The sequence below is a fragment of the Leopardus geoffroyi genome, chromosome X (genome assembly GCF_018350155.1).
Source record: "Leopardus geoffroyi isolate Oge1 chromosome X, O.geoffroyi_Oge1_pat1.0, whole genome shotgun sequence".
NCBI lineage: Eukaryota > Metazoa > Chordata > Mammalia > Carnivora > Felidae > Leopardus > Leopardus geoffroyi.
In genome coordinates, this window is record NC_059343.1 from 84,657,569 (window position 1) to 84,672,499 (window position 14,931).

Consider the following 14,931-nt stretch of genomic DNA (forward strand, 5'->3'; position numbering starts at 1 on the left):
TTCACTCACTCTCTCCAAATAAATAAACATTAAGAGATTAAAAAAAATTAAAAAAATGAATTGTCCATCAATGGGGAACAGAAAGATGGTGGCAGAGTAGGAGAATACTAGGCTCATCTCACCCTACAAACAACTATATAACTATCAAATCATCCAAATACCCCAGAAATTGACCTGAAAACTGACAGAAAAAAAAATCTCCACAACTAAAGGCAGAAAAGAAGCCACATCAAAGAAAATAGGAAGTGTGGAGACACTGGTTTAGGGGAGAAATGGATCACAGTTGCTGAGGACGGGAGGGGGCCATGGTGAAACAGAGAAGGGTGAAACAGAGAGGAGCACACAGGGGAACACACAAGGAGAAGGTTAACCCAAAGTCATTGGCTTGGAAAAGGAGAACGGGTGATTTCATGAGTTCTTGCAACCAGTGGGACTTGAAGACTGGAGTTTAAAATGTCAGCAGCCTTGGCTGGGAAAGAGCCCAGAGGGCACTGCACTGCTCCTAGGAAGAAGGCAGGCAAACTACCTGGTGGTAGACAGTGTGGAAACGCAATCTGAACTGTGCCTGGGGCACACAGAACAGAGATTATTTGCCCTTCTTGGAGTGCATCCCTGAGAGGTGGTGTTCACCAGAGATGCCTCTCCAGGAACAAAGGAGCGGCTGGCACCACTTCCCTCCCCCAACCCTCAACGTAACACAGGGCCACCTGTGGGAAGCAGCACAGCACTGATACCGGCTGCCTAACTTGCTTACACCAAGTCCAAAACCCTGCCCTCTGATGGAACTGCCCTTTATCACGCTTGCCTCAGCTCCAATGTGGCAAGGCCCCTCCACCAGAAGACCAGCACAAACCTGTACATCATCAATGTATCCCAATCAGAGAATTTTGCAGGACCTTAGTGCTGGTGGAGGTTTTGACAGTAATCATTTCACAAGCAGACCAGAGCACACTTAAATAAACCTCAACACATTCAGGACAGAGACCAAACACTACCCACTGCAGACAAGGAGAGCCTCTGCAGACAATTGACCTGAAGGATAGAGCAGCCATATAATAGCAGAACACATTCATAACACACCAGAGACATTCCTTGAAGCAGCAGGCGTGGACACTACATGACCTTTTCTTTACAAGGACATGCTTTCAGGAGTAGGAAACATAACAAGCTTTTTTAACACACAGAAGAAGGCAGCTATTTAGACAAAATGTGAAGATGGAAGAATTTATCCAAAATGAAAGAATAAGATAAGGCTATGGCCAATATCTAAGTGAAACAGATATAAGTAATATGCCTGATGGAGAATTTAAAGTAATGATCATAAGGATACTCACTGGGTTTGAGAAAGGAATAGAAGACATCAGTGAGACCCTTACCACAGAAAAACCTTACCACAAGAAAAGAGTTAATAAAGAATCAATCAGAGATGAAAAATGCAATAAATGAGATTAGAAACATGTTTGATGCAATGAATAGCAGGTTGGAGGAAGCAGAGAAATTAATTAATAACCTAGAAGACAAAGTAATGGAATTCAATTAAGGTGAACAAAAGAGAAAAAAAATAATGCAAAATAAGAATAGTCTTAGGGAACTCAGTGACTCCATCAAATGTAATAACATTCATATTACAGGAGTCACAGAAGAAGAGAAAGAAGGGGCAGAAAACTTATTAGAAGAAATAATAGCAGAAAATTTCCTTAATGTAGGTAAGGAAGCAAAAATATAGATACAGGAGTCAAAGAGAATTCCCATCAAAATCATTAAAAGCAGACCAATACCAAGACATATTTTAATTAAATTTTCAAAATATAGTGATAAAAAAATCTTAAAAGCAGCAAGACAAAAAATCATAGAAAATTACAGTGAAAACCCATAAAGCTAATAGATTTTTCAACAGGAATGGCAAGCCAGAAGGGAGTGGTATGATATATGCAAAGTGCTGAAAGGAAAAAGTCTTCAGCCAAGAATGCTCTATCTAGTAAGGCTGTCATTCAGAACAGAAGAAAAGATAGCTTCCCAAAAACAAAAACTAATGGATTTTATGATCACTAAACCAGCCCTGCAAGAAATATTAAAGGGGACTCTTTTAAGTGAAAAGGTCAGACCAAAAGTGACAGCATAAAGGCAGGAAACACAAAGGAGTGAAAGTGAATATTTACGTAAAAAAAAAACCTCACACAATAGAAGGATATAAAATATTAAAAAGCATACACTTGGGGTGCCTGGGTGGCGCAGTCGGTTGGGTGTCTGACTTCAGCCAGGTCACGATCTCGCGGTCCGTGAGTTCGAGCCCCGCGTCGGGCTCTGGGCTGATGGCTCAGAGCCTGGAGCCTGTTTCCGATTCTGTGTCTCCCTCTCTCTCTGCCCCTCCCCCGTTCATGCTCTGTCTCTCTCTGTCCCAAAAATAAATAAACGTTGAAAAAAAAATTTAAAAAAAAAAAAAAAAAAAAAAGCATACACTTAAAACATGGAGACTAGAGGAGAGAAGAATGGGTTCAACCTTCAAGGACCATCAATTTAATATAGATTGTTATTTGCAGAAGAGGTTATATATAAACCGTAGTAATCATATATCCAAAAACACAAATTAACATGCAAAGAATAAAGACAAATAAATCCAAATATATCACTAAGGAAAATCAACAAAACATAAAAGAGAGAAAGGCAAGAAAGGATCAGGGAAAATCTCCAGAAACAAAAACAAAACAAGTAATACAATGGCAATAATTACATCTATCAACAATTACTTTGATTGCAAATGGACTTAATGCTTCTATCAAAAGACAGGGTGCCAGAATGAATTAAACAAAAAAAAAAAAAAAAAAACAAGACCCATCCATATGCTTGCTACAAGAGATACATTTTATACCTAAAGACACCACCAGATTGAAAATGAAGGGATAGAGAAAATTTTATCACATAAAAGGGTGTCAAAAGAAAGCTGGAGTACCAATACTTATATTGGGCAAATGAGAATTTTTTTCTAAATATTTATTTATTTTTATAAATTTTTATTTAAATCATAGTTAACATATAGTGTAATATTGGTTTCAGGAATAGAATTTAGTGATTCATCACTTACATATAACACCCAGTGGTCATCACAAGTGCCCTCCTTAATATGCATCACCCATTTAGTCCACCCCCTACCCACCTCCCTTTATCAACCCTCAGTTTGTTTTCTATTGATAAGAATCTTTTATGGTTTCTTTCCCTTTCTCTTTTTTCCCTACCCAGATGTTCATCTCTTTAGTTTCCTAAACTCCACATGAGGGAAATTATGTGATATATTTTGCTTGCTCCATCAATGTCATTGCAAATGGCAAGATTTCATTCTTTTTGATGGCTGAGTAATATTCCATAGACTGTAACAAAAGAAAGGTCACTATATCATAATAAAGGGGACATTCCTATAATAAGATATAAAAATTGTAAATATTTATGCATCCATTGGGAGCATCTAAATATACGAAACAATTAATTATAAACATAAACAAGTTGATAATAAAACAATAATACTAACACCCCGGTTACATCAATAAACAGATCATCCAGACAGAAAATAAAAAAAAGGAAACAATGTCCTTGAAGGACATACTTCACGAGGTGGATGTAACAGATACATTCAGAACATTCCATCCTGAAACAGCAGAATACACATTGTTTTCAAGTTCACACAGAACACTCTCCAGAATATATTGCATATTAGGTGGTCTTAACAAATGCAAAATGATTGAAATCATACCATACAACTTTTCTGACCACATTATGCAACTAGATGTCAACCACAAAAAAAAAAATGGATAGATAGACACAAATACATGTGGGTTAAACAACATGCTACTAAGGAATATATGGGTCAACTAGGAAATAAAAGAAGGAGAAGAATGTGTGGAAAAATTAAAATGAAAACTCAATGGTCCAAAACCTTTGGGATGAAACAAAGCAATCCTAAGAAGTATATAGCAATAGAGGGTTACCTCAAGAAGCAAGAAAAATCTAAAGTAATCAACCTAACCTTACATGAAAAAGATCTAGAAAAATAAAAGCAAATTAAATCTAAAGGCAGCAAAAATAGGGAACTACTAAAGATTAAAGAAGAAATAAATAATATAGAAACTAAAATAAAAATAGAACAGATCAATGAAACCAGGAGCTGGTTGTTTTACAAACTGATAAAATTGATAAACATCTAGCCAGACTTATTATAAAGAGAAAGGATGTAAATAAATACAGTCACAAATGAAAGAGGAGAAATAACAATCAACACCAAAGAAATACAATTATAAAGTATATTATGAAAAACTTTATGCCAAAAATTACACAATCTATAAGAAATGGATAAATTCTTAGAAACACACAAACTACCAAAAACTGAAATAGCAAGAAATAGAAAATGAACAGACCCATAACCAGTGAAGAAATTGAATGAGTAATCAAAAAACTCCCAATAAACAAAAGTCCAGGACCAGATGGGTTCACAATCAAATTGTACCAAACATATAAAGAGGAGGGAATACCTATTCTTCTCAAACTATTCCAAAAAGAAAAGGAAGGAATACTTCCAAATTCATTCTATGAGGCCAGCATTACCCTGATAGCAAAACTGGATAAAGACTTGACTAAAAAAAAAGAACTACAGGACAATATCCCTGATGAACATAGATGCAAAAATCCTCAATAAAATAGTAGCAAACCAAATCCAACAGTATATTTAAAAAAACCATTACCATGCAAGCATGGTTTGATATTTACAAATCAATCAACATGATACACCACATTAATAAAGAAAGGATATGATCATATGATCTTTTCAATGCAGAAAAAGCATTTGACAATGTACAACACCCCTCAAAAAAGTAAGGTTAGAGAAAATATAGCTCCACATATAATTAAAGCCATAAATGGAAAGCCCACAGCTAATATCATCCCCAATGGGGAAAAACTGAGATCTCTTCCTCTACAGTCAGGAGCAAGACAGGGATGTTCACTCTTGCCACTTGTATTTAACATAATACTAGAAGTCCTAGCTACAGCAATCAGCAAGAAAGAGAAAAATGTGGCATTCAAATCAGCAAGGAGGAAGTAAAACTTTCACTGTTTGCAAAAGATGTGATATTCTATATAGAAAATCTGAAAGATTCCACCAAAAAATTGTTAGACCTGATACACAAATTGAGTAAAATCACAGGATACAAACTTGATGTACAGAAATCTTTCATTTCTATATATCAGTAGTGAAGCAGCAGAAAGAGAAATCAAGGAATAAGTATGATTTACAATTGCACAAAAAACCATAAGATAACTAAGAATTAACCTAACCATAGAGGTAAAAGATCTGTACTCTGAAAACTAAAACAATGATGAAAGAAGTTGAAAATGACACAAAGAAATGGAAACACATTCCATGTTCATGGTATGCTAGAACAAATATTGTTAAAATGTCTATATTACCCAAAGCAATTTATACATTTATTGCAATCCCTATCAAAATACCACCATCTTTTTCCACAGAGCTAGAATAATCCTAAAATTTGTATGAAACCACAAAAGCTCCCAAACAGCCAAAGCAATCTTGAAAAGGAAAAGCAAAGCTGGAGGCATCACAATTCTGGACTTCAAGATATATCACAAAGCTGTAGTCATCCAGACAGTATGGTACTGGCACAAAAACAGGAACATAGATCCTTAGAACAAGATAGAAAACCCAGAAATAAACCCAGAACAATATAGCCAATTAATCTTTGACAAAGCAGGAAAAAATATCCAATGGTATAATATAAAGACAGTCTCATCAACAAATGGTGTTGAGAAAACTGGACATCAAAATGCAAAATAATGAAACTGGTCCACTTTCTTACACCATACACAAAAATAAATTCAGAATGGATAAAAGATGTAAACGTGAGACAGGAAGTCATTAAAATTCTGGAGGACAACACAGGCAGTACCTCTCTGACATCGACTGTGACAACTTCTTACTAGATATTTCTACTGAGGCAAAACAAACAAGCAAAACTAAGCTACTGAGACTTCATCAACAAAATAACTTTCTGCACAATGAAGAAAACAATCAATAAAACCAAAGGCAACTTACAGAATGGGATAAGATATTTGCAAATAACATATTTGATAACAGGTTAGTATCCAAAATCTATAAAGAACATAAAACTCAACACGCCCAAAACAAATAATCTAGTTTAAAAATGGACAGAAGACATGAATAGACATTTTTCCAAAGAAGACATAGAGATGGCTAACTGACACATGAAAACATACTCAACATCACTGGTCATCAGGAAAAAGCAAATCAAAAGTACAATGAGATACCACTTCACACCAGTCTGAATGGCTAAAATTAACAACACAGGACACAACAGGTGTTGGCAAGGATGCAGAAAAGGGGTACCCTCTTACACTACTGATGGGTATGCAAACTGGTGACACCACTCTGGAAAACAGTATGGAAGTTCCTCAAAAAGTTAAAAATGGAAATATCCTATAATCTAGCAAATGCATGAGTATATTTTTAATCAAAGGATACAAAAATGCTGATTCAAAGGGATACATGCACCTCGATGTTTATAGCAGCATTATCTACAACAGCCAAATTATGGAAACAGCCCAAGCACCCATTGACTGATGAATGGATATGTATATATGTATATAAAAATATTATTCAGCCATCAAAAAGAATTAAATCTTGCCATTTGCAAGGATATGGTTGGAACTAGAGTGCATTATGCTAAGGAAATAAGTCAGAGAAAGACAAATACCATATGATTTAACTCTGGAATTTGAGAAACAAAACAAATGATCATAGGGCAACAGAATACAGAGGAAAACCAAGAAACAGACTCTCACCTACAGAAAACAAATTGATGGTTACCAGAGGTGTGGTGGGTTGTGGGATGGGTTAAATAGGATATGGGGATTAAGGAAAACTTGAAATATGAGTAATGTGTGCATCAGTTGGTACATAGGATTCAGTTATAAGATTATTAAGCAATGTTACAGACCTTTTTAAATCTATTAAAATTGTAAGAACTGAATTTGCATGTATTTATAAAAATATCTTGAATTTATTGAGTTGGTACTTTGTGCCTTGCCATTTTCTCAGTATATAGTAATAATTGATCAATTTTCAAGATGGCAACCCATGAAAAAGGTCCAATTCTTTTCCCCATTTTACAGAACAGGAAACAGGTACAAAGATGTTCTTTGACTTTGTCATTGTCCCAAGAGAGCCTATATCCCAATGTTTCTGCAGGGAAATTTTAAAAGTGATGTGATTCTTCATTATTCATTCTTATAAAAATCAAAATATGATATATTTTGTTTTAACCTTTTTCTTCTATGGTCAGTATTGTATAATCCAATTTTGCAGATGAGACAAATGAGTGAGTCTAAGGTGAAGTGAAAGTCATTAAATTCACAGTGTTTGTAAGTGCAGAAGTAGGGTTTAAACCTAGCCTGTCTCAAGAACTCATACTCAGGGGGTACCTGGGTGGATCAGTTGGTTAAGCGTCTGACTTCTCAGGTCATGATATCATAGTTTGTGGGTTCAAGCCTCGCGTTAGGCTCTGTGCTGACAGCTCAGAGCCTGGAACCTGCTTCAGATTCTGTGTCTCCATCTCTCTCTCTGCCCCTCCCCTGTTCACGTTTTGTTTCTCTCTCTCTCTCAAAAATAAATAAGCATTAAAAACAAAACTTTTTAAAATTTTTTTAACGTTTATTTATTTTTGAGACAGAGAGAGACAGCATGAACAGGGGAGGGTCAGAGAGAGAGGGAGACACAGAATCTGAAACAGGCTCCAGGCTCTGAGCAGTCAGCACAGAGCCCGACGCGGGGCTTGAACTCACAGACCGTGAGATCATGACCTGAGCCGAAGTCGGACGCTTAATCGACTGAGCCACCCAGGCGCCCCAAAAACAAAACTTTTAAAAAAGAACGCACACTCATAACCGATATACTCAGGAAAAAGAAAGAGACATTTGTTGAATTGTGTCATCCCACAGTGGGTGATGTTAGCCCTGGCCCGTATCTCTTTATGTGGTGTCAAAAAGAAAACTACAGGCCTAACATGGAGTCACTTACACCAAGCCAAGTCTTCAAAGTGCAGCTTGATACCCAACCTAATTATACTGTCAACCTTCCCCAGAAATGTTATCTTATGAGTCAGGAATTTTCTGGTCAGCACCAATAAGGTACTATGTCACAGGAAAACTGGAGTTGGTCATTTTACTGGGTTGGTCATTATTTCTTGTGTCTTTCAGTGCATGGAACCTTTATATAGGTATTATAAATTTTAAGATAATATACATCATCTCCTTACATCCTGGGCTGCTCTTTTGTCACCTCATAGGTGATCATTTTTATAAATGTTTCTATTTTAACCTTCCAGATTTAAAGAATATAATCAATTATAATATGTATATTAGTTTTCTCCCCCATTTATGAGTAAAAGGAAGCATATTCTACACCAGTGCTATGCAGTAAACATTTCTGCAGAAATGAAAATACTCTGTGTCTGTGCTGTCCCACATGGCAGTCACTAGCTACGTGCATGTGTTCAGCACCTAAAATAAGGCAACTTTGACTAAGGAACTAATTTTTTTCATTCAAGTGGAAATAGCCCTGTGTGGTTGTGGCTACTGTATTGGACAGCAGCAGCTCTACCTTACTTTTTTCACCAAACAATATATCCTGGAGATTACTTCACAGCAGTACAGAGAGGGAACCCTCATTGTTTTTCTAGTTGTATAGTATGCCAGTATGTAGATGTGTCATATCTTATTTAACCAGCCCTCTATTGGTGGATATCTGTCTTATTTTTAGGTTTTTGCTGTTACAATGTTTTCTATAAGGAATATCCCTGTATTTGTGTATTTTTGTATTTTCCATTGTTTTTTATAAGATGTATTTTTATAATCCTAAAGGATTACTGGTTAATCCAGGTTACTGGTTCAAAGAGGAAATAATGTAATTTCACTAGATGTTACAAATCCCATCCACAGGGTTTGTACCATTTTACATTATTTCATGATGCATGAGAATGCTTATTTCCTTACAGAATATCATATTGATAAGAAGAGATAATGATTTTCTTTTCCTTGCATGTCTTATCATGAGTTAACTTGAGGAATTTTTACACAGTTAAAGACATTTTTTTTGGTCAAAATCCATTTGTATCTGTTGCCTCTATTTCTCTCCTGGTGTGTTTTGAATATATTTTTGCTTTCACTTTTTCATGACTCTTTATGTATTATGGATAAAATGTTTTGTGATATAAATTATAAATATTTTTCACAATTTGTAATTTTTCAATTCAGTTTTCTGATGCTTTTTGCTTTTGCCACATAATGTTTAAATGAACTTAAATACATCAGTCTTTCCCTAGTTGCTTCTGGGTTTTTAGACATAGCTGGAAAAGTTTCCTGCACCACGGGTTTAGAGAAGAATTTCACTAAGTGTACTTCTGTGGACAGGAGACAGATGAAACAGACATGGATCATATTGTGGTGTCAGGCATAAGAGGAATAGTTGGGGAGGTGACTTCTTGTGAGAAGTCTGTGAAAGCTATATCACTGAGTCAAGAGAACTAGATGCTGAAGTCAAGGTCCTGGTTTTCTTCTTATAGTTGAGAACCTGGTTTCTCCTCTTCCTCCTGTGGATCTGGGTCTAGACTCCCCATACTGGGAGATGTGGTCTTAAATGAAGCAGAAACTGCATGTCACCTCAGATGGACACCTCAGAGGACTAATTGAGAGGGACCAATCTCCTAGACATAATACAGATACAACATCATTTCCAAACTCTACCATACAACCTGGCCATGGAATAAAGAGAGAGTAAAACCTGTAGTTTGCACCCATAAGAGAGACAAGACTAAAACCACACAAGTGTTACTCATCCTTGATTCTGTATTTCACAGTGAGGTCTCCTCAGGAGAAAGTCATAGCCTGTTGGTGTTATTCAAGAGGACGGGAGGTCCGGGTTACAATTTGCCTCAGTTTCCCAAGGCACAACCTCCCATTGCCCAACATTGTTATTTCCTGTTTAGATGATAATTTTCCAGGACTCAGGGTCAAGCTTAGGCTAAATTTGCTTGAAATGGAATCCGTTTGAAACCAAACCTCACCACTCGATTGGGTGGACATTAACATTTATCTTGCTGCTTGTGGACATTTCTACTTATCTAGTCTACATATCAAGAGAGGGAAAATGTGAATGCAGATGTGGAATTGGACTGACAGTGCCTGCCATACAGTAGATATGCATTCACATTTAATAAACATGTGATGTAATGTAGCCATAAGTAGGAAATGAAACTATGTATATGTTCTTTTCTTCTTTTTTATACACATAGGAACTTTTCAAAGAGCATTGGGATCACACTATTGTTACTGTTTCATAATAGGTTTGAAGAAAAGTTTTTGTTTCTGTATCTGAAATTATGCCTTTTCATTAGGAAAAATAACCTGTAGAAAATGAAAAAGATGCCTCTACATAGATATGTGTGTCACTGTAGTGGGTCATCTGTAAATGGGCAGTTTGATACTTCCCTCATAGGGCTGTTGTGAAGAGAAATGAAAAAAAAACAATAAAAATATTTGATAAGTAATACTGTGAAATTTCAGCAAATATATTTATGGTGTTTCCTGTGTTCTCCCGTCAACAAAAGAAATGAAAAAAAAAAAAAAAACAACAATAGAAAGTATCTGACAAGTAATACCGTGAAATTTCAGCAAATATATTTATGGTGTTTCCTGTGTTCTCCTGTCAACAAAAGAAATGACTTAACTATGACCAACTCATAGAAGTCATTGGGATTTGACACAGCAGGTAAGGAAATGTATACAAATGGATATGCTGGATTAGCTCTGATGCCATTTCTTTGTAGGTTATTATTGATTATGGTGAGAAAGAGAAGACAAATAACCCCCTCATTACTTTTAATTTGTGTGTAAAACATAATAGTTTGATAATTATATCTGTCATAAAGTGATCACCACAAAAGTCTGGTTAATATCCATTACCTTACATAGTTATAGACTTTTTGTGTGATGAGAACATTCAAGATCTACACTCATAGACACTTTCAAATGTACAAAAGAGTATTATTAACTATGTCAGAATGCTGTACATAATACCACCATGACTTACTAATTTTATACCTAGAAGTATGTACCTTTTGACCTCGTCCCCATTTCACCCAGCCCTCAACCACCACCTCAGGCAACGACCAGTGTGTTGTTTATATACATGAACTCAGGGGATTTTTTTTTTGCTTAGTTGTTTTTGTTTATTTTCTTATATTACACATGTAAGTGAGATCATATGGTGTTTGTCTTCCTCTGTTTGACTTATTTCACTTAGTGTAATGCCCGTAAGTTACAACCATGTTGTCAAAAATTGCAGGATTTCATTCTTTTATGGCTAAATAATATTCCACTGTATATACGGAATATATACCACTTTGTTTATCCACTCACCCATCAATGGACACATACATTGTTTTCATATCTTGGCTATTGTAAATAATACTGCAATAAACTTGGAATTCATATATCTTTTAAAGTTAGTGTTTTGTTATCATTGGAAAAAAATGCTCAAAAGTAGGATTCCTAGATTGTATGGTGCTCTATTTTTTATTTTTTTAAGCTCCTTCCATAGTGGTTGCACCAAATTACATTCCCACCAACAGTACACAAGGGTTTCATTTACTCTACAGGCTATACAACACTTATTATCTCTTTGTTCTTCCAAAGAATAAGCATGGAATGTATTTACAATTCTTTGTGTCATCTTCAATTTCTTTCATCAGTTTTATAGTTTTCAGAGTACAGGTCTTTCACTTCTTTGCTTAGGTTTCTTCCTAGCTATCTTATTATTTTGGGTGCAATTATAAATGGGATTGCTTTGTTTCTTTTTCTGTGGCTTCATTATTAGCATATAGAAATGCAACAGATTTCTGTACGTTGACTTTGTATCCTGTGACTTTGCTGAATTCATTTAACAGCTCTAGCAATTTTTTAGTGGAGTATTTTAGGTTTTCTATATATGGTATCATGTCATCTGCAAAGAGTGAAAATTTTCCTTCATTCTTTTTGGGTGTTTTTTTATTTCTTTTTGTTGTCTGATTGCTATGTCTAGGACTTCATGTACTCTGTTGAATAAAAGTGGTGAGAGTGGACATCCTTGTCTTATTCCTTACCTTAGAGTAAAGGTTGTCAGCTTTTTCCCAATGAGGATGGTGTTAGTTGTTGGCTCTTCACATATAGCCTTTATTATTTTGAGGTATGTTCCCACTAAACCTACTTTGTTGAGGGTTTTTCAGTGTTTCTCCCTTTTAAAGCTGTGCTACAACAAGTATTCTATCTACTCACATTAGATGCATCCTGTGTGAGTTCAGAAACCCAGTACTTCCTCAATACCTGTGGCCTTCAGAGCATTTAGTCTGATTTTTGGGTCAAGATAATGCCACCAATGAATCACAAACGATATAGAGCCAGATGACTGGAATCACCATGGTTATGCCCACAGGCACCAACAAAGCTTCAAAGACAGAGGGGAAGCTTCATAGCTGACAGTTGGGCACTAGTGGGTCAGTGGACACTAGATGATGTTGAATAGGAACTCATGGCTGAAGACTGGTGATTCCAGTAGTGAAAATCAGAAAAAGGTGGGAAACTGGAGCCAGTGAAATTATAGAATACTTAGCAAAAATTCAGTCTGTGTAAAAAGCATTATAAATCATACGTAATTGTTATGTGCAGTCAACCTGACTTCTAACCACGGTAAACTTTTTTTCTTGGGAACAAAACACCCTGTATTTTACCCTTAATTTTTTCATAGTGTTTTATGATGTTCTTTACACAAATAATACATTTTCATTACCAAAAATGAAGCAACTATGGGTAAGCAAACTCAAGTTCCCTGTGCCATTCATTTTAAGCCTACAGAATGACATTCAGAGTAAATGTGTCAAAACCTTATTATAATAATACTGTTTTCAGAGTGAATACACAGATCCAAAACAGAATTAGCACAGGTTTTCTATTACTTAATACTGTTCAGAAAAATCAGTGACACTTAGACCTTGCCAGAAGCTGAAATGCTTTGGGGATTATCAAATACAGGTTAAATAATTCAAGGTTTCGATCTCATTCTCAGAATATATCAAATCCATTGAGAGATCAGTGGTACTATACTGTATATAGCTGCCCAGTTGAAGATGATACTTCATTTCCCAGTTATTCTGGATAAGAGAGAGTTTACATATCTACTTAAGAAATAAGAAAGAGTAATCGGTTGCTAACACATAGTTAAGAGTTTCCCAGGAATAATTACACCTGGATCAACTATCCCAAGGAAGAGACAGGGTGCCATTTCTGTATCAAGAGGTGAATGTAATTTCCTGTTGAATGCTGTAATCAAGAACAAACAACTCTTGACTCTATAAATTAAACCAGTCTGTTTTTCTATAAAAATTTTTGATTTTACTCTCTGTGTCTGTGTGTGTGTTGTGTCCCCTCCAGCTCTACCACCTTTATATACAACAACAGTTTCAACTTTGTGCTCAGTTCAGATGGGTATTGGACATCCAATCTCAGGTTTAAATATACCAGGGAAGTGTTTTTTTTATGTCCTAGAAAATAGATACAGAAGGATTGTTCCAGTTAAGTGAAAATCTCCACTAAGCTGGCTAATTTCATGAACTCAAGCTCCCAGCCTCCAGCCCTGCTCTGTTTTGTAGAGGCCCCTGGTCTGAGACTCTGAGATCTGCCATCGTGGATCTCATCACCAGGTGACATCACATTTATCATTTTTGTTGTTCCATTTTAATTGAAATAACTACAGTTTACAAAGAATTTAAAAAACCATGAAACAGTTTATTTACCATGGTACCAATTCTGTTGGAAATTCATATGTATATTAAAGCAGTTCCATTTGCTATTGACCCTAAACTATGTCATATTCATTGATTTATCTTTTCCCTTATCAATGTCAGCTGACGTGCAATGTGGACTGTACAGAGGTTCCCTACCAGAGAACGGGGTGCTTACCTTCCATTACCCCACCCTTGTACAGGCTGCCCAAACCTCCTCCCACCCTGTCTGCCATCCCCTGTCCATGACACAGGACACAGCTATCCAGACCCTGTTCTGACACCCCATCTTCTCTTAGTCACCTACTCCCAGTCTTGCCCTGTACTGTCCTTTGCACATCTGCCGCAGACTGGCAATGCATGCCAGTGTCACCAGGTATTTCATGGTGCAGGCCCTGGAGTAGATGTTTTCATAATATTTTACACCTAGCAGTTACTTCACACAGAATTTGAATCATTCTTCATAAGTACAAACCCTGGTTTTAAGAGAAATAATTCTTTTTTTTTTTTTTTCACTCCTTGCAGACAGTTCTTGGGAGTGCGGTTTGATGATGGTGGTACCTTGGTGCCACCTTGTGACAAAAGCCTGAACTCTTGCTTGAAATATAAGAAAAGGAAATTGGGATGTGCCTGGCTGGTTCAATTGATAAAGCATGCAACTCTTGATCTCAGGATCATGAGTTCAAACCCCACAATGGGTGTACAGCCTATGTAAAAGAAAAAGAAAAAGAAATCGGGAGAGAGGTTTTGTGACACAAACCCACCAGAGTTTTCTGGAATCACTGAAAGGAAATTATTAAGACACTTTAGGTCACCATGTTACAAAACATACTAATTAGACACACTAGACTGGGACTCAGTTAATTTGGGGTTATTCTGCCCACATTAATGGCACAAAGCATGTCCCTGTTGTCAGCAATTTTGTCTGATTGTTTCAAAAGGAGAGTAAGGGAGTATTATCAGTACACAGAGACCCTGGGAGTTATCCTGGGATTCTTGGAGATGAGGTAGCCCTTGGAGGGTGAACAAGTAAAATCAA